The following is a 27,687-nucleotide window of genomic DNA, read 5'->3' as shown; positions in this document are numbered from 1 at the left end:
GAGACTCACCAACGTCAGAGAGGCCCAGACTGTGCACAGTTCTGTCCCCCAACTCCTACTGGCCAGTCAACCTGTTGGAGGCAGGGAGAGAATCTACTCTCCCCCCGCCCCCAAAAAAAGGGCAACTCCCATGTTGTAACTCCCAACATATCTGGGTCTTGGTCTGGCTTATAGATTTTCTGGTATACTCCTGTCAGAGTTACAACAGGACAACGGCAGAAGTCCTGAGAATCTTTGTCCTAAACCCTGCCATAATATGTGCAATAATAAGTGCCTTACTGTGTGAAATATCACTTATTGCTTGTACTGCAGTCAAAGGGAGACAACTACACCCACCATTTTATTCACAGAAATGAGTAAGTGACTGTAGTGTTTACGTGTTCTGTGTTTGATAAGGTCAGTCTGTTTACAACTGATGCTCACTGTGCTCGATTGGTCAAGCCTGGGTGTGGACTCAGAGAAAAGTAAACAAAACTGTAGAAAGAGCTGGAAGTGAGAGCCATAAGCATGGAGCAGACACTTTAGAGCACTGTAAATAAAACCTATCACACATATAGAAACTAGTGTCATCTCTGCATAGATCCAAGATATAAAATATACAGCAGTGACCAGTTAAACGCTTCGTGATGGCAGTTGAGGGAGGAGTGTTGATCAGGACAACTGCCCTTCCTCATCTTTGAGTTTGAGATGTTTAGCGTTTGTCTCAATTGATAGGCAAGGCCTTGGTTTAACACCTACCTGTCCACTGAACTGGAACAAAGACTGGTACCTGAGGGATCTTACAAAAGAGGCAGTTTCTCCTTGGTTTTAACTCAGTTCCACAAGGGCAAAGGAGACACCAATTAGAGAACTGGGAAGGAGCAGATGGGAGTAAGGGTGGGCAGGGGTTTGGGGAGGGTAAGTGCCACTGTGACAAACAGGAAAACACAAGGGGGTGGGGAAAAAAGTATAAACAATACAAAAAAAAACCAAGAAAACTCAGACGATGCTCGAAGGGCTTGATAAAGATCGGGAAACGAGCCTCTGAACCCAAACAACCCAACATAACATATGGTAAAGGAGCCAGCAGAGGACAGGAATATAAGCAATTCAATGCAATTACTTGACTTGTGTAACCTGGATAATGTACATCCCTCTAGCGAAGGCAAAATACCTCATGGGACCCTGAGAGATGGCAGCTCTCAAACAGGTTCTATAAGTCACCCATCTCAGGGGGTATTGGCCTTGGACGGGCCTCATTTTTCATATCCTGTGGGCCATTCCCGCATCCACGAGTCAGTCAGTCCTCGAAAGGATGAATAATGTTCCGCAGAAACCAGCCCCGGACTGGGCCCGGGAGATTACTTGTACACAGAGTAGGGCCTCGGCCTACCCTCACCGAGGCTTCGGGCCTGTGAACAGGCCGACAGGGGTGCCAAGACCAGTGATGGATCTCGGGACCTCAGGCTGCTTCCCTCAGCACGGGGCCTAGTCAGGAATTAAAGCTCCTGTGCTGCTCTCTCTTGTCCTTTACCCTGGCTCTGAGGTTGAGTTTCCTGAGAGGCCCCATTAGCACGGAGATTACTGAGGTCAAGATGAAATAACACAACCTAGAGTACAGGGGAGTGGGGTGGCAACACAGATTCACAACAACTTTCATTTAACACCAATGTACGCATTCATTTTATTCCATTTAAGTTAAATATGCTGCAAATTGGAGTTTATGTTTTTAGCTGAATAAATTTATAATTGTCAAACTGATTTCTGTCCCTTTCCATACCTCCATGGATCATTATCCTGTCTGGGTGGCAGTGGGAGGTCCGAGTCTTTGCCTGTGGCCATTTTGTTATTGGACGCTGTGGAGATTGCACTGGATTGGCCTCCTCCCCAAATCTCTCATCCTGTCAGCGAGGGTTCTTAGAGAAGTTTACAGCAGAGAAAGAGGCCATTCAGCCCATTGTATCCATGCCAGCCGAAAAGTAGCCATCCAGTGTAATCCCGCTTTCCAGTTCTCAGCCCATAGCCTTGTAGGCTATGGCAATTCAAGTGCGTCTCCAGGTACTTTTTAAATAATTATGAGGGCCAGGGCCTGGGCCTGGGCCTGGGCCTCTGCCTCTGCCTCTGCCACCCTCTTCAGGCACTGAGTTCCAGATCCCCACTCATTATAACAATATTCTGCCCAATTACAGGGAATTAAGCTTAATTGGGAGGTGATGGCATAGTGGTATTGTCGCTGGGCTGGTAATCCAGAGACCCAGGGTAACGCTCTTAGGACATGGGTTCGAATCCCACCATGGCAGACAGTGGAATATGAATCCAATAAAAATCTGGAATTAAAAGTCTGATGATGACCATGAAACCATTGTTGATTGTCGTAAAAACCTATCTGGTTCACTAATGTCCTTTAGGGAAGGAAATCTGTTGTCCTTACCTGGTCTGGCCTACATGTGACTCCAGATCCACAGCAATGTGGTTGACTCTTAAATGCCCTCTTAAAAAGGGCAATCAGGGATGGCCTAGCCAGTGATGCCCACATCCCATGAATGGATAAAAAAGTATTGTATAACAACCCTAACTATTGAATTCCTCCTCGTCAATAGATCTTTCTGGAAATCTGTTATGAACCGAACACGAATAATGAACGTGCACACTACCCATCAGGCTGCACTCAACCGGGCCTGGTGTTTGAGAAGATACAACTTGCTCGATACCCCAGGGCACTCTCAGTGAAATTGGACATTATCTAGGAGTTGCCAACCCTCCTGAAGTTTAATCTCCAGGATACAATGTGAGCAAATCCTGAAAATTCACAGGGGTGTTTAAGCAAAACTGTGGTGTATTTTCATTCTCTTTGGGTACTTTGTTTTATTTATTCTTGGGAGGTGGGTGTCACTGACATTGGTTGACCATCCCTAATTGCCCTTGGACACTAAACCTGCCCTTTGGCCGCTAATTAGCAAATTCAGGGAAAATCCACCGCCGATCGAGTGACTGCTCACCCCATGGTGCGTACTTCTGACCTTTGACCCTGACGCTAGGGTCCCAATGCACAAAGGGCAAATCCTGCCTTTGATGATGGACATTGAAACCCCCCATGGAGTCCGATTATAGTCCATTGAAACCCCCCATGGAGTCCGATTATAGTCCATTGAAACCCCCCATGGAGTCCGATTATAGTCCATTGAAACCCCCCATGGAGTCCGATTATAGTCCATTGAAACCCCCCATGGAGTCCGATTATAGTCCATTGAAACCCCCCATGGAGTCCAATTATAGTCCATTGAAACCCCCCATGGAGTCCGATTATAGTCCATTGAAACCCCCCATGGAGTCCAATTATAGTCCATTGAAGCCCCCCATGGAGTCCGATTATAGTCCTTTGAAGCCCCCCATGGAGTCCGATTATAGTCCAATTGAAACCCCCCTTGGAGTCTGATTATAGTCCATTGAAACCCCCCTTGGAGTCTGATTATAGTCCATTGAAACCCCCCTTGGAGTCTGATTATAGTCCATTGAAGCCCCCCTTGGAGTCTGATTATAGTCCATTGAAACCCCCCTTGGAGTCTGATTATAGTCCATTGAAACCCCCCTTGGAGTCTGATTATAGTCCATTGAAACCCCCCATGGAGTCCGATTATAGTCCATTGAAACCCCCCTTGGAGTCTGATTATAGTCCATTGAAGCCCCCCATGGAGTCCGATTATAGTCCATTGAAACCCCCCATGGAGTCCGATTATAGTCCATTGAAGCCCGCCAATGTTGAAGAGTGCCAGGGCCATCCCCTCCCAGATCTGTACCACTGTGCTGCCATCTTTGCTGGGTCTGTCCTGCCAGTGGGACAGGACATACCCAGAGCTGGTGATGGTGGTGGTCTGGGACATTGGCTGTAAGGTATGTTTCATTAAGTGTGACTCTGTCAGGCTGTTGCTTGACTAGTCTGTGGGACATCTCTCTCCCATATTGCAGATAGCGGGGGAGGTGGGGTGGGGTGGGGGGGGGTGGGGGGGGTGGAGGGGGGGGGGGGGGGGGAGGCAGTTTCACTGTCCGTCAAGATTAAATAAAGAGAAATTTGTTCCGTTTCCAATTGGCCCTGGGCCCAGAGGATGGACCAATGACGGAATGTTGAGGCGGAGCTGTTCTGGGGGGGAGGTCACATGATGAAAGCTCCTGGAAAACACTCAATCAGAGTTGGCAACTCTTGTCCAGGGTGGTTTTCCCTTCTCTTCTTTCAATGTGTGCGTTCACTGGGACTGGATCTGTCTGCTTGGTCCTTTGAGCCAGGGTGTTCTACATTTTCAAACAATCACACAAACATCTAGAAACTGAGTGTGGAATCATCAAGGTCAAGTCCTCAGTGGGTTAGAGGAGGAGGGGGCTGTTCACCAGACAAGGCGAGTGCCTCAGACCTGAAGGATACTCCACATCTCACACTGGGAAGTGAGGAGAAATGTTCGCCGTGGTTTCTCTGGTGACGGTGTTAGGGTGCCTTGCTGTACTCTGTCCCCCAAGATTTACACGCCACTGATTTTCACAGGAGTCTCCTATTTGTCAACCCACTCAAACCCAAAGTGAGTGGAGGGGAGGCAGAGAATATTCCTGTCACACTCCTGACATGTGCCTTGTAGATGGTGGGGATCAAAGACTGCGTTATTTACTACAGAATTCCCAGCTATTGACCTGATCTCATAGCCACAGTATTTATATGGCTGGTCCAGTTTACTTTATGGTCAATGGTAAGCCCAGGATGTTGATAGTGGGGGATTCAGTGATGGTAATGCTATTGAATGTCAAGGGGAGATGGTTGGATTCTCTCTTGTTGGAGACGTTCCTTGCCTGACACTTGCCACTTGTCAGCCCAAGCCTGGATATTGTCCAGGTCTTGCTGCATTTGGACATGGACTGCTTCAGTATCTGAGGAGTCATGAATGGTGCTGAACATTGTGCAATCATCAGTGAACATCCCCACTTCTGACCTTATGGTGGAAGGAAGATCATTGATGAAGCAGCTGAAGGTGGTTGGGCCGAGGACACTACCCTGAGGACCTCCTGCAGTGATGTCCTGGAACTGAGGTGACTGATCTCCAACAACCACAACCATCTTCCCTTGTGCTAGGTATGACTCCAAACTGAGGAAGCAACATTTGTTACAGCTTTTCAAAGGAAAGTGGATAAATATCAGTCAAATACGTTTTTAAAGGGTCTCGGGAAAGGGCAGGGAATTTGGTCTAAACGGCGAGAGGTCTTTTAGAAAAGGCAGAGGTGCGCTGGGCCGAATGGACTCTTACTGTGCTGTTAAACATGATTGCTCGATGGTTCTAAAGGGGTGTACTTTTATGGCGTTGTTGGGGCCTTTAAGTCTGTTACTGTGTGACATTCAGCGAGTAAGTCCATTTTTGAGACCTGTTATGTTATTTTGATCTTGGTCTGGCTGCTAGATAACACGGTGTGTGCACATCAATTAAAACCACTCCCGAACAGGCTGATATGTGTCTGCCCGAATCCCCTGATATTTGCTGACAGCACACAGCCCAATAATTGGGAGGGCTGTAAACAGAGGAACAAACTCAGACAGGCTTTAGTTTCCTGTTTAAATTTTGCACCCCAGCTGTTGAACGATTTACATATCATTACACTGTGTACGAGATGAATGGGAACAGATCCGATTTGAAACTAAAGGCTGCTGCTCCTCGCAGACCCAGCTTCAGTTAAACCCCGCTGTTAAGTGGCTTTCCAGAAACAGCTCCTCAATGCCGAAGGGGAAAAAAAACAAAGTTCAAAATTGTCAAATCCCAGTAAAAATCAGTAATACTGGCACCAGTAACACTGGGGTTCCACTGTAAGGTATACAAGACCAGCTCAGACAAGTTTTCCCGGTGCCCTTCACTTCCACGTTTTTACTGGGGCTTCACCCTGCGAAGGTCCATCTACTGCACCTTCCGGACTTAATATCCAACCTTCGTTCTCAGGATGCAGGACAAGTGAGGCCTTAGGCTCTGAGATCCAGCTGCGGTCTAGGCCCCGCCAGGCCTCAGGCTTCAGACCTTCCATGCAGGTGTCAGGCTACAGGCCCTAGGCTACAATCTCGAAGCCTCAAGCTCCAGGCTGTGAGCTTCAGGCTCTGGGGCCGAGGCTCTGGGTCCAAGCTCCAGGTACTAGGCCACAGACTTCAGGCCCCAGGGTCCTTGGCTCCAGGCCCAGAACTCCTGGCTCCAGCACATAAAATCCAGGCCGTCAGACCTCCCTCTGCATAACTGGTTGGCCCATCAGGAATTTCCAGGCAGTTCCCATAGGGCATGAGCCTGGGGCTTAAGAGGCCATTCATTTGGCGCAGGATGGCTACTGTGGGAAATACAACCACTGCCACATCGGCCCTCTCCTCAGTTTGGTGCTGACAGGCGTCATTGGGCAGAATGGGAGGGAAAGCAGACGGCGCAAATGCCTTTCATAACCCTGTACAGCTAACAGACATAGGAATCTTTCTGACTAGAGTTTATTGGTGCAGTAGGTGAAAGTTGAGTGACCTAATCCGCTGTGCCATCCAGACCCACTGAAGAATCTTCATCAGCAGCAAACTGACCACTCCCAGCTCGATCCCGGCCCTCCCACCTCGATCCCAGGCTTCCCACCTCGATCCCGGCCCTCCCACCTCGATCTCGGCCCTCCCACCTCGATCCCGGCCCTCCCACCTCAATCCCAGGCCTCCCACCTTGATCCCGGCTGTCCCACCTCAATCCCAGGTCTCCCACCTCGATCCCAGCACTCCCACCTCGATCCCAGGCCTCCCACCTCGATCCCGGCCCTCCCACCTCGATCCCGGCCCTCCCACCTCGATCCCGGCCCTCCCACCTCAATCCCAGGCCTCCCACCTTGATCCCGGCTGTCCCACCTCAATCCCAGGTCTCCCACCTCGATCCCAGCACTCCCACCTCGATCCCAGGCCTCCCACCTCGATCCCGGCCCTCCCACCTCGATCCCAGGCCTCCCAGCTCGATCCCAGGCCTCCCAGCTCGATCCCAGGCCTCCCACCTCGATCCCAGCCCCCCACCTCGATCCCAGGCCTCCCACCTCGATCCCAGGCCTCCCACCTCGATCCCCGCCCTCCCACCTCGAGCCCAGCCCTCCCAGCCAGCTTTGGACTGGGCAAAAGGCGGTGGAGGAGGAACTAGAGCACAGATCTGGGTACAGCTTCCTCAGAAATTCGAACAAATCCATCATTCCTCTTCACATCAAAACTAGCCCTGACTCGAGGCCTGGCTTCACTTTAACCGGCCAGTAGTTTGCGAAGTGACTGGAGCCAGAGAGTTTCTTGTCTCTCTGATTGTTGCTGGTTCAAATTCATTCCTCTTCAGCTGGACGGGAAGCCCAATATTTGGCCTCTAACCCCCCCTCTGAAGTCTGGGCCAAGGATTGGCCAGATGAGCTTCCAATCAAATGGCTTGTCTTCATTCAGAAGCATGACAACCTCGTGGCCTATTCAGTTAAGACCTCAAGGCACTGCCCAGCTGAATGAAACCAATCCGGCATAAGAAATATGAGGGTCACTGGGATTTCTTCACTTCCGTTGACATGCAACGATCATATGGACATACAAATTAGGAGCAGGAGTAGGCCACTCGGCCCCTCGAGCCTGCTCCACCATTCATTAAGGTCATGGCTGATCTGATTGTAACCTCAGCCCCACATTCCCGCCTACCCCCGATGACCTTTCACCCCTTGCTTATCAAGAATCTGTCTACCTCTGCCCTAAAAATATTCAAAGACTCTGCTCTCACCGCCTTTTGAGGAAGAGAGTTCCAAAGATTCACCACCCTCTGAGAGGAAATATTTCTCTTCATCTTTGTGTGGCAATGGTATTACCATCACTGAATCCCCCATCATCAACATCCTGGGGGTCTCCAGTGACCAGAAACTGAGCTGGACTAGCTATATAAACACTGTAGCTACAAGAACAGGTCAGAGACTAGGAATTCTACAGCGAGTAACTCACCTCCTGACTCCCCAAAGCCTGTCCACTGTCTACAAGGCACAAGTCAGGAGTGTGACGGAATACTCTCCAGTTACCTGGATGAGTGCAGCTCCAACAGCACTCCAGAAGCTTGACACCATCCAGGACAAAGCAACCCACTTGATTGGCACCCCATCCACCACCTTAAACATTCTCTCCCTCCACCAATACCAAGGCACAGTGTGTATCATCTACAAGATGCACTGTAGCTACTCACCAAGGCTCCTTTGACAGCGCCTTCCAAACCTCTACCACCCCAAAGGACAAGGGCAGCAGGTACATGGGAGCACCACCACCTACAAGTTCCCCTCCAAGCCACTCACCATCCTGACTTGGAAATATATCGCCGTTGCTTCACTGTGGCTGGGTCAAGATCCTGGAACTTCCACTAACAGTGCAATGGGATCACTTTCACCACATGGGCTGCAGCTAACAATGGCTCTCTCTGGGCCAAGTAAAAACGCGCAATAAATGCTGTCCATGTCGGTGAAGCTCACATCTTGTGAGTGATTAACTCCTTTCACCACCGCCCCTCACCCGCCCCTCCCATTTCCTCCAGCTGATGTGGCATACAGAAAGATTTCATTTGGACATTGTTCACACTCCCACTGAATTCTCACCCCCATGTGAGCTGAATTCAACATTGCTTCACAATGTCGATGAATCCATCTGAAGTTGGAAAGTCAACAGTCCCAAAATGTGACAGGCAACAACCCCAGTGGTGTTCACCCATCGAACCACAGGGGGAGCAGTTTGCCCACTTTTTCAATTGTGTTGGACACCGCGGGTGGGATTTTACACCGGCCGGATTTTACAGTCCCGCCGAAGCCGATGGAATTTCGAATGGCTCGCCGCGTTTTACAGCCCTGTCCCCAGCCCGTAAAATTCCGGCCCTCCTTTCAATTCCACAACAGAAATCACCTGCCGGGCGCGACACCAGCATTGAGCCAACCCCTGGCCAATCCAGCAGATCTAATCACTAGCAAGTGGCAAATGACAATACTTCCTGACCCACCAGCTCACATCCTCCCCTCCTGTATTGTGGGCAACGTATCACCTTAGTCAGTCCTTCCACCGACTCTTCCAAACTAACTCAACCTAATTAACTTCTTCCAAAATTATTATTCTTTCATAGGATGTGGGCATCACTGGCTAGGCCCATCCCTAATTGCCCTTGAGAAGGTGGTGGTGAGCTGCCTTCTTGAACCGCTGCAGTCCATGTGGTGTAGATACACCCACAGTGCTGTTAGGGAGGGAGTTCCAGGATTTTGACCCAGTGACAGTGAAGGAACGACGATATATTTCCAAGTCAGGATGGTGTGTGACTTGGAGGGGAACTTCCAGGCGGTGGTTTTCCCATCTATCTGGTGCCCTTGTCCTTCTAGATGGTAGAGATCACGGGTTTGGAAGGCACTGTCTAAGGAGCCTGGGTGAGTTGCTGCATCTTGTAGATGGTACACACTGCTGCTACTATGCGTCGGTGGTGGAGGGAATGAATGTTTGTGGATGGGGTGCCAATTAAGCGGGGCTGCTTTGTCCTGGATGGTGTTGAGCTTCTTGAGTGTTGTGGGAGCTGCACTTATCCAGGCAAGTGGAGAGTATTCCATCACACTCCTGACTTGTGCCTTGTAGAGATGGTGGACAGGCTTTGGGGAGTCAGGAGGTGAGTTACTTGCTGCAGGATTCCTAGCCTCTGACCTGAAATATTAACACCCTATCACCTTGTTTAAACTAAGAAACTGACAGGCGGTTGATATTTGACTGATAAAATTGATCTGAAATTTGCAATTGCACAATAGGTAACACAGCCCAGAAGCTTTAAGTGACAATCTGAGTTCAGTCCGAGATTGTGAGGCAGCTGCTAAACATGTAGAATAATCACAGCTTTCTCTTCCCCAGTAAAGATTTATTTGTTATCATTTTGTTTTAAAACGTCCTTTGTTTTATTGCCCTCCACCAGCCCCACCTTCTCACTGAAAACCATTTCTTTCCAATTCCAACTGCTGCACCATCTGAAACCAGCCGAGGACCAATCAAAGATCTAAATCTGGCATCAACCAAACTGTAAACCGGACCAGTGCCACCACATGCCAAGCCACCGATCTCTGACCCTTGTATTCAGGGTTTACCCCCGTCTTTGCTTTCTTGTGGGCTACTCATGATATTTCAAGGGGGATTTACCTGCCGCCCTTCCACCCACCAACCTCCAGAGTGTTTTGATATTTTGAACACTCCTCGCAATACTGGCAGCCATAGCCCAGTGGGTATCTTCCCTAGGGCAATTAGGGATGGGCAATAAAAATGCTGGCCTAGCCAGTGACGCCCACATCCCATGAAAGATTGAAAAAGAAATCAGTCTTGCCCCTCAGTCAAAAGGCCATGAGTTCAACTCCAAGGGGTTTAAATACATACAGTCTAGGCTGAAACTCCCGTGCAGCACTGCTGGGGGTGCTGCCTTTTGGATCGGACATTAAGCTGGGGCCTTTTGCCCTCTTAAGTGGACGTAAAAGATCCCATGGAACTACTTTGAAGAACAGTAGGGATGTTCTCCCCAGTGTCTTGGTCAATATTTATCACTCAACCAACCTCACCGAAACAGATTACCTGGCCATTATCGCGTTGCTGTTTATGGGATCTTGCTGTGTGAAAATTGGCTACCTAGCTTAAAACAGTGACTCCACTTCAAAAAAGTACTTCAATGGCCATAAAGTGCTTTGGGACGTTTTGAGGCCATGAACAATGCCATGAAAATGCAAATCTTCCTTTTACTTTTTGCTATCCTTTAAGTTGAACCTAGCTATACTGTGTAGGCCGCACAATCACCAACCCTCCTTCCTGTTGTTGTGACATTTTGGTCCAGTATATCCTTCGGTATTTATCTTTGTAAATCCCTATGTCAACGTTTTCCATTCAGTTTTTCCATATCAGTTGTCACAGTGCAGTTACAGGCTCTGGCCACTGGGTAGTGCTGTGTAGGAATGTTCATAAGTTTCTCTCTGAACTTAGTCACCATCTTTTATATATAGAGCCTTTTTCTTTCCCATCTCCAATATTTCTCTAACAGAAGAACATGCCTGGATGAGTGCAGCTCCAACAACACTCAAGAAGCTTGACACCATCCAGAACAAAGCAGCCCATCCTCAAACATTCACTCCCTCCACCACCAATGCACTGTAGCAGTGGTGTGTACCATCCAAGATGCACTGCAGGAACTCGCTAAGGCTCCTTAGACAGCACCTTCCAAACCTGCGACCACCACCATCTAGAAGGACAAGGGCAGCAGACACACGGGAACACCACCACCTGGAAGTTCCCTCCAAGCCACTCACCATCCTGACTTGGGAATATAACGCCGTTCCTTCACTGTCGCTGGGTCAAAATCCTGGAACTCCCTCCCTAACAGCACTGTGGATGTACCTACACCACATGGACTGCAGCGGTTCAAGAAGGCAGCTCATCCACCGACTTCTCGAGGGTAATTAGGGATGGGCAATAAATGCTGGCCTAGCCAGCGATGTCCACATCCTGTGAATGAATTTTTTAAAATGAAAATAACACACAATTTTTAGTGTCACTCTGATTTTTCTCCGGGGTTTTGCTCCTAACAAATCCTGGAGTTTAAGCTTCAATTCCTGGACACTCCTGGGTGGTCCTGGAGGATTAACAACCCCAAAGACATCTGGGCCTCTACCCATAGAGGAAGTAGTGTTGTGGGACAGAAGGGGGGTGTGATGGCGTAGTGGCATTGTCACTGGACTGGTAATCCAGCGGCCCAGGGTAATGCTCTGGGGATGGGTCCGAATCCACAGCAGATGGTGGAATTTGAATTCAATAAATATCTGGAATTAAAAGTCTAATGATGACCATGAAACCATTGACAATTGTCACAAAAACCTATCTGGTTTGCTCATGCCCCTTTAGGGAAGGAAATCTGCCTGGTCTGGCCTAAATGTGACTCTAGACCCACAGCAATGTGGTTGACTCTTAAATGCCCTCTAAGCAAGGGAAATTAGGGATGGGCAATAAATGCTGGCCTAGCCAGCGACACCCACGTCCTGTGGAATGGTGGAGAGGGGAGGGTCTGAAAGATTAACCTGAGCACAAGAATCAGAATATTTAAGGGCAACTAATGCCACGGGTGCAATACTTAAAATCCATACGCAATGCCCAAAAGTAAACCATTGAACACAGTTGCCCTTAATAGGGGCCCACAAAATCTGTGAGTGGTTCACCTGGATATTTTTACTAGTAGGCTCCGAATTTGGGAGGGCAAAGCTTGGAAAGAAGCCTGCCTGCTCAGGAGAAGGGTTAAACCCAACAACAAAAACCCACTGCAGTCCTCGCAATCCTCTCTCGCCGCTAATAGCTGCGGCACTTCCAGCACTTACTCCACTGCCGAAGCGCTTTGGGAACCATGCTGCCTATTTTTAACATACATCACAACCTTTCAACTCGACTCGGAATGTCAAGGCTCTGAAACGAGGCCCAGACACGCCGCAGAATTTGCTGGGGGAAGAGAAATGGCAACGTCTGCTTCCAGTCCCCTCCAAGGCATTTTTTTGACCCCCTCCCCCTCTCCTCTCAGATGTAAACCATAACAGAGCTGAAATTAAAAGGTCAATCTGTCTGCCTTGGGAGACCAGGTGACTTGTACCAACTTTGTGACCTTTCACCCCGTAAAAAATCCTGCCCTTTCCTTGACTTTCGCCTTTTTTTTTAATATATATAACCCTCCTCCTTGGAAGTCAGGAACGAGGAGGAATATTAACCGAGCCGCTTAACACAGTCAAATGCCAGGGGGAAGGGAGGAATCTAGATATTGGTTTAATTTCCGAGCTGCTCCACAGGCCTGACAAACAAGACACTGCTCTTGTCTGGCAAGTTATATACTGCGAGGGGAAAACATCAAAACTAAACGCGGAATTGCCACAATGTGGGAAGCACAGGCCAACAGGAATGGAACTTTTTACACCCGGGCTGTTGTTGTCAAGTTCAACCAGCTTCAGTTCAAATATCCGTGCTCCCTCCCCGACTGAGTCCCCTAAGAGAGTGACCCCTGTCCCCATAACTAACGCTCCTCAGGAACTGTGCTAACTCTTTATCAAGATTCGACCGGTCCAGAGTACAGGCAGCATCGGTGGCAGTGAATTCATCTTTCCCTGATCTTCGCTCCCACTCCCTGCCAATCCTGTCCCTTCACAGCCGGCACCACCATCCCTCTCCCACTACACCACCCCCCGCCCCCCACCAGCCTGAGCCTCAGACCTGGCAGTTTTCTCTCAGATGGGTCTCTACATCTTTAACCTGTGTCTCGCTTTGCTTAAATTCCCTCCAGGGTATCATTAACCCTGGATCAACTCTCTTCTCCTATCTTATGCCCTGAGTAATCGATAGAATTCAGTGTCTCTGTGGCACACAAGCTACTATCCAGAGAGATAATTCAATAGAGACAGGACAATTACAGTATTTATTGTGGGGTTTTTTCCTAAATTAGTAAGGGTCGGGGGTCATGCAGTGGTTTCGAACCTGTGCTTTGATTTACAGAAGGCTTGGCGATTGGGAGGGGAAGGCTTCTCTCAAGCAACCTTAAATTAAGCAAATTCTGGGACGATTTTAAACCTGTTTTCCGTGGACGCTAATAAATTATCACTGACTGGCCAGTCTCACTGGGGTGATTGTAACCCCTCCCCCCCCCAGCCCTCACCCAATGAGCATGGCAGGTGGAGAGGGTTGAGATCAAAGCCTTTCCATCCCTGCTCAGCATCCTCGCCGCCCTCGAAGTAGGCCGAGGGTCCCGTTTGCAGACAAGTGAATCCTCAGTCAAATTCAAATGTTGCGGCCTAGTGCTGCCTGGCTTCCAGGTTTCCATGACGAACTAAACCGAGGCCTTGCCTGGTATCAGGCCCAGTGGAGGAACCTGGCAGGAATACAGCTCAAGCGGACTAAGAAAGATTTTTCTTTAAAAGTTCTTCAGTCGGAATCCTCGGGATCCAGGAAAACTCCTTGGGCCTCACTTGCTGCCCCTCGCCCTCCCTCCGTCCCCACGTAGGGGGAGGCTATGGTGTAGTGGTATTGTCGCTAGACTAATAATCCAGGGAACCAGGGTAATGCTCTGGGGACTCCGAGTTCAAATCCTGCCACGGCAGATGGTGGAATTTGAATTCAATAGAAAAGAGATCTGGAAATAAAAGTCTAATGATGACCATGAAAACCATTGTTGATTGTTGTAAAAACCCATCTGGTTCACTAATGCCCTTTAGAGAAGGAAATTGGCTGTCCTTACCTGGTCTGGCCTACATGTGACTCCAATGACAGCAATGTGGTTGACTCTTAACTGCCCTCCAAACAAGGGCAATAAATGCTGGCCTAGCCAGTGATGCCCACATCATATGAATGAATTAAAAAACCATCAACAGCAGTTGAGAAATGTATACCCCTCTCATCCTAGCTCCCAGCACTTACTGAGCGCCAGGGTCTCTTCCTTAAGCCCCTGGTAACAACTGGCTCATATCTCAATTTTCACTCCCACCTCAATTCCTGTGACTGCCTTGACATCATTCCCACCAGCTTCCAACTGGACAATGACCTCAACTATTCATGTAAGCCCTCAGTTAAAGGGCATCCATGACCCAGACACCCCAGGATCCTCTGTCTGCCTTGAGGTTCGCTAATACATAAAATAAGAAATAGGAGCAGGAGTAGGCCTCTCGAACCTGCTCCCCCGGTCACTAGGATCATGGCTGATCTGATTGGGGCCTCAACTCCACTTTCCCGTCTTCCCCTTGACTCTATTAAAAATCTGTCAAACCCAGCCTTGAATATATTCAATGACCCAGCCTCTGCGCTCTATGGGGAAGAGAATTCCAAATATTAACAACCCTCTCTGGAAAGAAATTCCTCCTCATCTCCATCTCAAACCAGGAGGCCCATTATTTTGAAACTGTTCCCCCTAGTTCTAGATTCCCCCTCAAGGGGAAACATCCTCCCAACATCTGCCCTGGCAAGCCCCCTCAGAATTTGGAATATTGTGCGCAGTTTTGGTCTCCTTACCCAAGGGAAGATATACTTGCCACAGAGGGAGTGCAACAAAGGTTCACCAGACTAATTCCTGCGATGGAGGGATTGTCCTATGAGGAAAGGCTAAACAGACTGGGCCGTTACTCCCTGGAATTTAGAAGAATGAGAGGTGATCTCATTCAAACATTTAAAGTTGCTACAGGGCTCGACAGAGCAGATGCAGGAAGGATGTTTCCCCTGGCTTTGCCGGGGTGGGGGTGGGGGTGGGGGGGGGGTGGGTGGTGGTGGGGTTGGTGGTTGGGGGTGGTGGAGATCTTGAGCTAAGGGGGCACAGTCTCAGGATAAGGGGTAGGCCATTTAGGACTGAGAGAATTAGGATTTTTTTCACTCAGAAGTTGGTGAATCTTTGGAATTATCTGCCCCAGAACACATGGGGCAGAATTTTGCCGTCGGCGAGCAGGGGGCGGGGCCTGCTCGCCGATGTGTAAAATGGCGCAGGATGACGTCAGGCAGAACCCCTGATGTCACTGCGCCCCATTTAAATTTTCAGGAAGGCGGGGATGCAGCAAAATCAGCTGCGGGCCCGCCGACCTGTCAATGGCCAATTGAGGCCATTGACAGGGTCACTTAACCAATTGAAGGACCTGCCCGTCCAACCTTAAGGTTGGCGGGTTGGCCAGGAGCCCCGGCGGCAAATAGAGAAAACATGAAACCTCATCCAGCGGCGGGATGAGGTTTCATGCAGGGTTTTAAAAAGTTCAATAAATTTATAGTGTAAATTATGAACATGTCCCAACTCATGCGACATTGTCACATGAGGGGGACATGTGAGGGATTTATTTTTTTTATTTTTCAAAGTGTCAGCGATCTCCCTGAGGCTGCACTTAGCCTCAGGGAGATGTGCTCTCTTTCGTGCACATATGCGAAAGAGCGCACTTTCGCTTTTAGGGAATCCCCCCCGCCTGCATAGCGCTTCCCGCCAGGCATCACGTTGGGCGGGTCTTAATTGGCCCGCCTACTTAAAATGGTGGCGGGGCCCATTTCTCCGGCGGGGATTGGTTCCCCACCCGCTGAACTGGGTCGGGCCCACCCGCCCGACAGGCAGAAAATTCTTCCCATGGACTGCAGCAGTTCAAGGTGACAGCTCACCACCACCTTCTCAAGGGCAATTAGGGATGGGCAATAAATGCTGGCCCAGCCAGTCCGCCCTTACCCCGTGAAAGAATAAAAATTAAATTGTGCTGCATGCGTGGCCTCCCATTGGCCAATACGGGTAAAATCAATGTTGGGTGACTGCACTCGCCGTGATGTAGGGCCGGATCCTGCATTCGATGCCAATTCAGTTGGAGACTGAATGCAAAATGGAAAAGCCTGCCTCTCGTCTTTACACACTTACAAAGGTTCTATTTACAGAAACACAAATTATATATTGTGCACTTCAAATCCAAAATAGCTCAGTGGACAATTCAATCTTCACATCGTGGAGATCAGGGGAACCAGGTGATCTCGTGGTCCAACTAGCACGGATAAAATGGCCGCTTCGAATTATATATTGTAAACCAATCCTAGAAATAAGCCACCGAAACAATCATCTGATTTTATTTGTGGTGAGTTTGGGTTTCTGTCTTCACTGAGGCACACGGATGTTAATATGTGCCAGAGTGGTCGTTTTGTTGCAAGGTTTTTAATGGAAGGGCTTCTCATTTAGACTCTTTCCCCACTGGTTCCTGTTAGTAGCCTTTCTGCCTGATGTTTAGGGAGGTGTGTCTCCCAGCCATCCAGCATTGCTTGTTATGTGACACCCACCACTCCCACTGCAATCCCCTGTAAAAGTGTGGGAGGTGCAGAATGTCACACAATGAACAATCTGCTGATAGTTGTGTGCAACCATAATATGATAGAATTCTTCATCGAGGTGGAGAGTGACGTAGTTGATTCTGAGACTTGGGCCCTGAATCAATAAAGGAAACTACGATGGTATGGGACGCGAGTTGGCTATGATGGATTGGGAAACGTTACTTAAAGGGATGACAGTGGATAGGCAATGGCAAACGTTCAAAGAGCACATGGGTGAACTGCAACAATTGTTTATTCCTGTATGGCGCAAAAGTAAAACAGGAAAGGTAGCCAAACCATGGCTTACAAGGGAAATTGGAGATAGTATTAGATCCAAGGAAAAGGCAGACAAATTGACTAGAAAAAACAACAGACCTGAGGATTGGGAGCAGTTTACAATGCAGCAAAGGAGGACCAAGGGATTGATTAAGAAGGGGAAAATAGAGTACGAGAGTAAATTTGCAGGGAACATAAAAACTGACTGTAAAAATTTCTATAGGTGTGTGAAGAGAAAAAGATTGGTGAAGACATTTGTCCCTTACAGTCAGAAACAGGGGAATTTATAATGGGGAACAAAGAAATGGCTGACCAACTAAATACATACTTTGGTTCTGTCTTCACAAAGGAGGACACTAATGACATACCAGAAATGTTGGGGAACACAGGGTTTAGTGAGAGGGAGGAACTGAAAGAAATCAGTATTAGTAGGGAAATGGTGTTGGGGAAATTGATGGGATTGAAGGTCGATAAATCCCCAGGGCCTGATAATCTACACCCCAGAGTACTTAAGGAAGTGGCCCTCGAAATAGTGGATGCATTGGTGGTCACCTTCCGAGATTCTATAGACTCTGGAACAGTTCCTACAGATTGGAGAGTAGCTAATGTAACCCCACTATCTAAAAAGGGAGGTGGAGAGAAAACAGGGAATTATAGAGCAGTCAGCCTGACGTCGGTAGTGGGGAAAATTCTTGAGTCCATTATAAAAGATTTAATAGCTGAGCACTTGGAAAACAGTGGCAGAATCGGACAGAGTCAGCATGGGTTTACGAAAGGGAAATCATGCTTGACAAATCTACTGGAATTTTTCGAAAATGTGACCAGTAGAGTTGATGAGGGGGAACCAGTGGATGTGGTTTATTTGGACTTTCAGAAGGCTTTCGACAAAGCTTCACATAAGAGATTGGCATGTAAAATTAAAGTGCATGGGATTGGGGGTAATGTCTTGAGATGGATAGAAAACTGGTTGGCAGACAGGAAACAAAGGGTAGGAATAAACGGGTCTTTTTCCGAATGGCAGGCAGTGACTAGTGGGGTACCGTAGGGATCGGTGCTGGGACCTCAGCTATTCACAATATATATTAATAATTTAGATGAAGGAACTAAATGTAATATCTCCAAATTTGCAGATGACACAAAGCTGGGTGGGAGGGTGAGCTGTGAGGAGGATGCAGACTTGCTTCAGTGTGATTTGGACAAGCTGAGTGAGTGGGCAAATACATGGCAGATGCAATATAATGTGGATAAATGTGAGGTTATCCACTTTAGTAGCAAAAACAGGAAGGCAGATTATTATCTGAATGGATATAAATTGAGAGAGGGGAATGTGCAACGAGACCTGGGTGTCCTCGTACACCAGTCGCTGAAGGTAAGCATGCAGGTGCAGCAGGCGGTAAAGAAGGCAAATGGTATGTTGGCCTTCATAGCGAGAGGATTCGAGTACAGGAGCAGGGATGTCTTGCTGCAATTATACAGGGCCTTGGTGAGACCATACCTGGAATATTGTGTGCAGTTTTGGTCTCCTTATCTGAGGAAGGTTGTTCTTGTTATAGAGGGAGTGCAGCGAAGGTTTACCAGACTGATTCCTGGGATGGCGGGACTGACATATGAGGAGAGATTGAGTCGGTTAGGATTATATTCGCTGGAGTTCAGAAGAATGAGGGGGGAATCTCATAGAAACCTATAAAATTCTAACAGGACTAGACAGGGTAGATGCAGGAAGGATGTTCCCGATGGTGGGGGAGTCCAGAACCAGGGGTCATAGTCTGAGGATATGGGGTAGACCATTTAGGACTGAGATGAGGAGAAATTTATTCACCCAGAGAGTGGTGAGCCTGTGGAATTCTCTACCACAGAAAGTAGTTGAGGCTAAAACATTGTATGTTTTCAAGAAGGAGTTAGATATAGCTCTTGGGGCAAAAGGGACCAAAGGGTATGGGGAGAAAGCGGGAGCAGGCTATTGAGTTGGATGATCAGCCATGATCATAATGAATGGCAGAGTTTCGAAGGGCTGAATGGCCTACTCCTCCTATTTTCTATGTTTCTATGTTTCTATAACACTGGTTTCAGAAAACAGCATTTTGGGATTCAGTGTGTGAGTAATTTGAGACACATTGTGTAGTGAGTGTAGTCTGCTCGGGGAGAGCAGGTAACTTTAAACTTTGGGTTCCCTAAGGCGTTAATCACTGGAGTTTTCCTCACCTCCTGTCTGGACCTGTTGACAGAGATTGATTAGGCAACAACCCCATCATCAGACAACTACCTGGGACAGTAGAAGGAGAACGAGATGGACCTTGGTCATTTGCCATTCAGCAGTTCCTAAGTTTCAAGCTTTCTCACTAAATCCAGACTCTCTCACTAGATCAAAGCTGTCTCACTAGATTTTTTTTCGGCGATATATTTCCAAGTCAGGATGGTGAGTGGCTCCGAGGGGAACTTCCAGGTGGTGGTGTTCCCATGTACCTGCTGCCCTTGGCTTTCTAGGTGGTAGTGGTCATGGGTTTGAATGGTGCTGTCTAAGAAGGATTGGTGAGTTTCTGCAGTGCATCTTGTAGATGGTACACACTGCTGCTACTGTGCGTCGGTGGTGAAGGGAGTGAATGTTTGTGGGTGGGGTGCCAATCAAGCGGGCTGCTTTGTCCTGGATGGTGTCGAGCTTCTTGAGTGTTGTTGGAGCTGTACTCATCCAGGCAAGTGGGGAGTATTCCATCACACTCCTGACTTTGTGCCTTGTAGATGGTGGACAGGCTTTGGGGAGTCAGGAGGTGAGTTACTCACCGCAGGATTCCTAGCCTCTGACCTGCTCTTGTAGCCACAGTATTTATATGGCTAGTCCAGTTCAGTTTCTGGTCAATGGTAACCCCCAGGATGTTGATAGTAGGGGATTCAGTGATTGTAATGCCATTGAACATCAAGGGGCAATGATTAGATTCTCTCTTGTTGGAAATGGTCACTGCATGACATTCATGTGGTGCGAATGTTATTTGCCTCTTGTCAGCCCAAGCTTGGATATTGTCCAGGTCCTGCTGCATTTGGACATAGACTGTTTCAGTATCTGAGGAGTCACAAATGATGCTGAACATGGGCAATGATCAGCGAACATCCCCACTTCTGGCCTTATGATGGAAGGAAGGTCATTGATGAAGCAGCTGAAGATGGTTGGACTGAGGACACTGCCCTGTGGAACTCCTGGAGTTGAGATAATTGACCTCCAACAACCACAACCATCTTCCTTTGTGCTAGGTATGACTCCAACCAGTGGAGAGTTTCCCCCCTGATTCCCGTTGACTCCAGTTTTGCTAGGCCTCCTTAAACCCCCCTGGAATGGAATGGGGAAGTGTTATGAATGGTCGGACGTTTTGGTGGTGAGGTTTACTGCTGTTTCCACCCCACCGTGTGGATGTTACCTTAAAGCACTACATAATTGCAAGTTGTTGTTGTTTCCCCCTCCCCTGCACTGACTGTCTTCAAATGGGAGGTAAAGGGTTGAGCTAATGGATTTTTTTGATGTTTACCCCAGTGGCCTTGGCAGCGCTGAGGTGGTGGAGTCTCCCGTACTGTGGTGGATCATGACCCTGAGATTTACCAATGGAGGAAGTTGGCCATATTGCCTACCTACAGTGTGAATGAACATACTCACCTTCCTCCATTACCAATGTTCCCATAGCTACTGACCTTTGGGAAGCTTCTCTCCCTTTAAATGCTAAGCCACCTCTTCTAGCTCTCTTGAGATCCTTCCATAGTCCATTAGGAGCTGGACAAACCCCCAGCCCATGGGAATGAAGAATGGGGCCAGGCAGAAACCCTGCCCACCAGAAGCCCATCCCATCTGATTTCTACCCCATCAGAAGTCAACCCTCAAAGAGGTGATTCTAGCCCGAGGTAACTAGCCTAGAAGATCACCGTTTTCCTTTGGTTAACCAGATCCAAACTAGTTAACAAGGACACTGTTGGTAAATAATCCACCTGGATTATCTAGGATTCTGTTTGGCTTATTAGCCTGTGTTGAAGGCAGTTCATTGCTGCCAATACACGGGTCAGGGGGTGAAGTCACAATGTTCCCCAGTTAGCAATAGAGCAAAGGTTAACAAGGGATGGGGAATGAAGCAACATTATTGAGTTAAACAGGGAGATTAGGTATCAGATCTGACAAAGTAGAGTTTGATGATTGAAAGACTAGTCACTGTCCGTGGTGTCAGCTGTCAGTGAGATAGTTACAACTCTCATCATTCTCACTCAGCCAAAGTCAATTATTTTGTCAATTTTCATGCTCATTAGGGTTAAAGCTGCCGTTGTAGTAGAAAATTCAGCCACTCTCGGCGCCCAGTGTCAAAAGCAATTACCTGAGGACAGAGGAAGATGGTGGGTCTAAGTGGAGAGCTCTCTCAGTGAGCTGCTTCTTCTCATTGTGTCTCTACACCTTCCCTTGGCACTGTTCCTCGAGGCTCTGGCTTGAGAGTTGAAGACCTTCAGATCTTCAGACCTCTGATGGCTGAGGCCATTCTAGGAGATGTTTCATCATTTGGTATTGACTCTCTGCAGCTATGGTCGACAAGATTTGTTTGTTGTGCCCCCACTTCTGCATAAGGGCCTTGCAGTGGCCGACACCAGTCCTGAGGTGCTGGAGACACAGCCGAGCCGGCCACGATTTGCTGGCTCCTGGTGGGGGGGATTCCTGTAGCTCATCAGACAACTCGTGTGCCTTCATCTGTAGATGCGTTGACCAATCAGCAAGGCGGTAGCTGTGGGGGTGCCAGAGGGGGTGAGCTGAATGACTTCCTTCTGTCTAGTCTAGTTTAGACAAGTCTAGTCTAGACAAATCTAGGTCAGGTCCAGAATAAGTTAAATGCGAAATAGACCTATAGTCTCTCTCACCAGTCGCTCTCAGACCAGTTATAACTTGGTGAGTAAAGCTCCCTCAACCCTTCCTGACAACGGACCTCAGCTACAACCTCCTACCAGCACTCCCTACAGCAATGGAGTGATCGTCTCATTCCCCGCTGTCCCATATACCAGCCATTCTAGGCATATAAATAGTAAAAGGGTGGTAAAAGGAGGAGTGGGGCCAATTAGGGACTGAAAAGAGGATTTACACATGGGGGCAGGGGCATGGCTGAGGTATTAAATGAATACTTTGCATTTGCCTTTACCAAGGAAGAAGACACTATCCAGGCAATGGTGAAAGAGGGGGGTAATTGAGACACTAGAAAGGTTCAAAATTGATAAGGAGGAGGTATTGGATAGGCTTCCTGTACTTAACGTTGATAAAGCCAGATGAGACGCATCCAAGGATACTGAGGGAAGTGAGAGTGGAAATTGTGGAGGCACCGGCCATAATGTTCCAGACTTCCTTAGACTGGGAACAGGTGAGGTGCCGGAGGACTGGAGAATTGTGAATGGCCCACCCTTGTTCAAAAAAGGCTGCCAAGATAGGCCCAGCAACTACAGGCCAGTCAGTTTAACCTTGGTGTTGTGGAAGATTCTAGAAAAGATAAATCAGGACAAAATGAATAGTCGCTTGAGCAAATTAAGGGAAAATTGTGTTTAACTAACTTCCTTATGTTTTTTTTGAATCGGTAACAGAGTGGGCAGATGAGGACAATGCTGTTGATGTGATGTACATGGACTTTCAAAAGGCCTTCGATACATAGCCACACAACAGACTTGTGAGAAAAGTTCCAGCTAGGAACAGGGGCAACTTGGATACAAAATGACAGGAAACAGAAAGTAGGTGAATGGTTGTTTTTCGGACTGGAGGAGGGTTTATAGTGGAGTAACCCGGGTCGGTGTTAGAACCCCTGCTCTTGGTGTACAGGACACAATTTCAAAACCTACAGACGATACAAAACTTTGAAAATATTGTGAAGAGTGAGGAGGATAGTGTTGAGCTTCAAAAGGACATAGAAATGTTGGTGTAATGGCCGATAAAATTTAATGCAGAGAAGTGTGAAGCAATTCATATTGGTAGGAAAAACATGGAAAGACATTATTAAAAAAAGGGTACAATTCTACATGCTTTATTAACCATCTTTTCGGCCTGTCCTGCCAGATTCAATGATTTGTGTACACGCACCTCAAGGTCCCTCTGCTGGATTTGCGGTACTGAGGGAGTGCTGCACTGTCGGAGGGCAGTGCTGAGGGAGTACTGCGCTGTCGGAGGGCAGTGTTGAGGGAGTACTGCACTGTCGGAGGGCAGTGCTGAGGGAGTACTGCACTGTCGGAGGGCAGTGCTGAGGGAGTACTGCACTGTCAGAGGGTCAGTACTGAGGGAGTGCTGCACTGTCAGAGGGTCAGTACTGAGGGAGTGCTGCACTGTCAGAGGGTCAGTACTGAGGGAGTGCTGCACTGTCAGAGGGTCAGTACTGAGGGAGTGCTGCACTGTCAGAGGGTCAGTACTGAGGGAGTGCTGCACTGTCAGAGGGTCAGTACTGTGGGTGTGCTGCCCTGTTAGAGGGGCAGTACTGTGGGTGTGCTGCCCTGTTAGAGGGGCAGTACTGTGGGTGTGCTGCCCTGTTAGAGGGACAGTACTGTGGGTGTGCTGCCCTGTTAGAGGGGCAGTACTGTGGGTGTGCTGCCCTGTTAGAGGGGCAGTACTGTGGGTGTGCTGCCCTGTTAGAGGGACAGTACTGTGGGTGTGCGGCCCTGTTAGAGGGGCAGTACTGTGGGTGTGCTGCCCTGTTAGAGGGGCAGTACTGTGGGTGTGCTGCCCTGTTAGAGGGACAGTACTGTGGGTGTGCTGCCCTGTTAGAGGGGCAGTACTGTGGGTGTGCTGCCCTGTTAGAGGGACAGTACTGTGGGCTACTTTCAGTTCAAAATGTTGGTCCTATAACCTATCAGGCTGCCTGTTCTCACTTTCTCCCGATCACTTCATATTTTATCTCTTGACATTCAATGACACGACCCTCACTGAATCCCCCACCATTAACATCCTGGGGATTACCATTGACCGGAACCTTAACCGGACCAGCCATAAAAATACTGACTCCGCAAAGCCTGTCGACAGTCTACAAGGCACAAGTCAGGAGTGCGATGAAGTTAGTTTCACCAGCCTGGATGAGCGCAGCTCCAACAACGCTCAAGAAGCTCGTCACTATGGAGGAGCAGCCCCACTTGATCAGCACCTCATCCTCCATCTTAAACATCCGCTCCCTCCACTACCAACGCACAGTGGCAGCATCTACAAGATGCACCGCAGCAACTCACCAAGCCTCCTTCAACACTTCCAAACTTCCAAACCTGCGAACTCTACCACCCAGAAGGATAAGGGCAGCATACTAAGGTTGCCACCTGTGATTAAATGTGTTCCTGGAGGTTCTATCACATGATTTGCCCTCACGCTCCAGCCATTAGTCACCAACACCTCCATCCTTGTGATGCACTGCCTCCCTCTGCCCATTGGAAAGCAAAAAAAAGACTCATTACCCAATTGACTGTCAGCCAAACAGCCTTTTCTTTCCCATTTTCAATAGTTTTATATCCGGTAAAGAGAAATGTTCAAAGAAAATGACAAAAAAAACAATATTTATTAATATCCCGATGATTTTTCTCCAGGGTTGCACACAGCAATGCCAGGAGATCGATCTTCGATTCCTAGCAACTCCCGGCCAATCCTGGAGGGTTGGTGAACCTAAAGCAGACACTGGGGAACACCACCACCACCTGCAAGTTCCCCTCCAAGCCACTCACCATCCTGCCTTGGAAATATATCGGCCGTTCCTTCACTGTCGCTGGGTCAAAATCCTGGCACTCCCTCCCTAACAGCACTGTGGGTGTACCTACACCACATGGACTGCAGCGGTTCAAGAAGGCGGCTCACCCACCACCTTCTCAAGGGGCAACTAGGGATGGGCAATAAATGCTGGCCTAGCCGGCAAGACTGAACTCCCATGAAAGAATTTGAAAAAAAAGCTTCATCGAGTCTATACAAGGGAGTAGAGTGGAAGCAGAGTGGCTGATGATCCTCTGACAGGTGTAAACTGGGTGAGCGTGAGGGGGGATTAGTTCCGGATATTGTTCCACCATCTCATCAGCCGGCACTACTTCTGGGCTATTCCACGAGGTTTACAATAAATCTTCCCAACCAGGGGCAGACTTGGTGGTAATTGGATGCTAATGATGCCCCATGACACACTTCCCAGCATTTGACCCCAGCAGCACCGGAGACAGGCAGTGTTGGTCCATTCCAGACGTCCTTCCTTGGCGTGGGCTTTGGGGGAGTTGAAGAGAGGGGTAGTGGGCTGTGTCAGATTGGGGGATCTGCAATGGGAAAGTGGCTGGTGCCTGTGGTGTTCCTGGACAATAAGCACATCAATGCTGAATGAGCAAGTGCCAAGAGGGAAGAAACAAAAATAATGACTAATGTAGACTTAGTTTCCTCTGTCCTTTCCTTGACCTCCAGGATATGTCGCCTCATGGCCCTGGGTGGCCCACTGAGGACCGATGCTCCTCCTTGAATACCAGAAGAAGCAGCCGCCATTTTTAAATGCCTGCCCGCCTCTGCTCCGACTCGAACAGGGCCGTGAAATTCCGGCCCTGACCTGTTTCTCCTTCGAGCAGCAACTTAGGCGTCGGCCATGACACAGCTGGTGACCCTCTCACCTCGACTCCAGGAGGATTGTCGGTTCGCAGTCTGACTCCAGAGACTTCAGCACATAATCCAGGCTGAGACTCCAGTGCAGCACCAAGGGAGTGCTGCTCCGTCAGAGGTGCCGTCTTCCAGGTGAGACATTAAACCGAGGCCCTGACTAAAAGATCCCCCAGGCGCCATGGAGAAGGAGAGCAGGGGAGTTCTCCCTGCGTCCTGGGGCCAATATTTATCCCTTAACCAACAGCTCTAAAACTGATTCACTAAACCAAATTGGATCGTGCTGTGCTCAAGATGGCTGCCGCATTTACAATGCTCACTTCAAAAGTACCTGACCGGGCTTTGGGACGTCCTGAGGTTGTGAGAGATGGAAGCCTCTCTTCCCTTTCCGTGAAGGAGGTGGGTGAATTGTTGCCTTGGCTTGTCTCGAACGAACATCATTAAAGCAGTGAGTGGACAGCTCTTGGATTTCAATTATTCACCAGTGATTAATGTCTGGCACAGAGTGTGGCATACACAGTGCACTGACATTATTCCAAGGTCAAGCTGTTGCAAGTGCCTTTAAAGACTGACAACGCTGTTCTGTTAAAATAAATACAAGTAGAAATAAGGATGGTTATGGCGCAACAAAGACTGCCTGTTTACTGCCCATCCCATTGGCCCTGCAACCAGAAGGCTATCATGGTGGGACCCACTGCTTCAAGCTAACATTAAACCAGGATTATCAACTGACCCGTAACCTGAGATGTCTCCACTTTGGCCAAGCCATGTGCCAACTGCTTGGATGCCATGCTGGCCACACACCCATGCCCGCTGCCCGCCTCCTGCTGTGTTCATGGCGTGGGCCTCACGGGCAAGGCAATCCATTGCCCATTCCTGAACCAGTGGTGGAAGAGGCTGTATTCCTGGTGTGGACCCAGTGGACCTGAGCTGAGGTGCCAAGCTGGTGAAGCTACAACGCGGGACATGCCGTGGTGTTCCATCCTGCCATCCAGAGGGGGGTGCTCCCCCCCACCCCCCCCAAAGCCGCCCAATTGGGAGGCTCTCTATGTAGGAGTCCTCCCTCTGCCCGTTGGGGATTTGGCGTGGAGGGTGTTGCATGCTGGGTAATAGAGTGCTAAGTTGACCCCTGGGACCGCCTGTAATTTCTGTGGCTTGGAAGAGCCCCCGATTCACATTTATGTAGACCGTGCGAGGTTGCAGCTCCCTGTTCCACTATCTGAAGGGGCTGCTCCTCAGTTTTTGTTTACACTTCGGTCCCACATTCCTGATTGAGGGTAAGTGATGGGAAGGTGGAGGAGGGCAGATCGGAGGACCTCCTCATGGGTCTGCTCCTGGGCCTGGCCAAAGTGACCATTAGCAGGTCCGGGCAGCAGGCAGTCGAGGGGGGTCATTCCGCCTGACTGCCCGCCCCTCTCCTGTGGCTATGTCCATACCCAGGTGCCCACTGGTATGCTTGAGGCCTTCTACAATCAGTGGGCACCGGGGGGCAGGGGGAGCGGGACTAGAGTGCATTATCAACCCTGGGAAGGGCATTTTAAGTTAAGTTTCCTTGAACGCTTTGGTTTGTTTTTGTTAAAGTGGTTCAGTAGTGTCCCTTTCATATGGGATACATCATTCGCGATGAGTTTAAAGAAGAGGTGCAGCACAGGATCCTTTCCAACATCTAGTGGCACATGAGGCTGACAAAGCATGTGCCTGTTTCCATAGCTCGTATTTCCTGGAACAGGTCACTGGCCTATCGCCAGAGGCTGTAGCATGAGGGGCGTCAAACATGGCTGACCAGGAGACTCTCCCACTTGCCCTGCCTGGCCATAGGCGTATTGGAAGGGTTTACAAATTGATGCACAGCTCGTTTGGCTGAGTTATGAATGCACCTTCCTTGGCCATCAAGGCCTGGAGTGGGACTTGAACCCAGAACTTCTGGCTCAGAGGCAGGAACACTATCCACTACACCACAGGATTACAAGTACTGCCCCCCATGTCAGTG

The sequence above is a fragment of the Cetorhinus maximus genome, chromosome 28 (assembly GCF_964194155.1).
Source record: "Cetorhinus maximus chromosome 28, sCetMax3.hap1.1, whole genome shotgun sequence".
Classification (NCBI taxonomy): domain Eukaryota; kingdom Metazoa; phylum Chordata; class Chondrichthyes; order Lamniformes; family Cetorhinidae; genus Cetorhinus; species Cetorhinus maximus.
The sequence above is the reverse complement of the archived record's forward strand: the minus strand, read 5'-3'. Positions refer to the sequence as shown.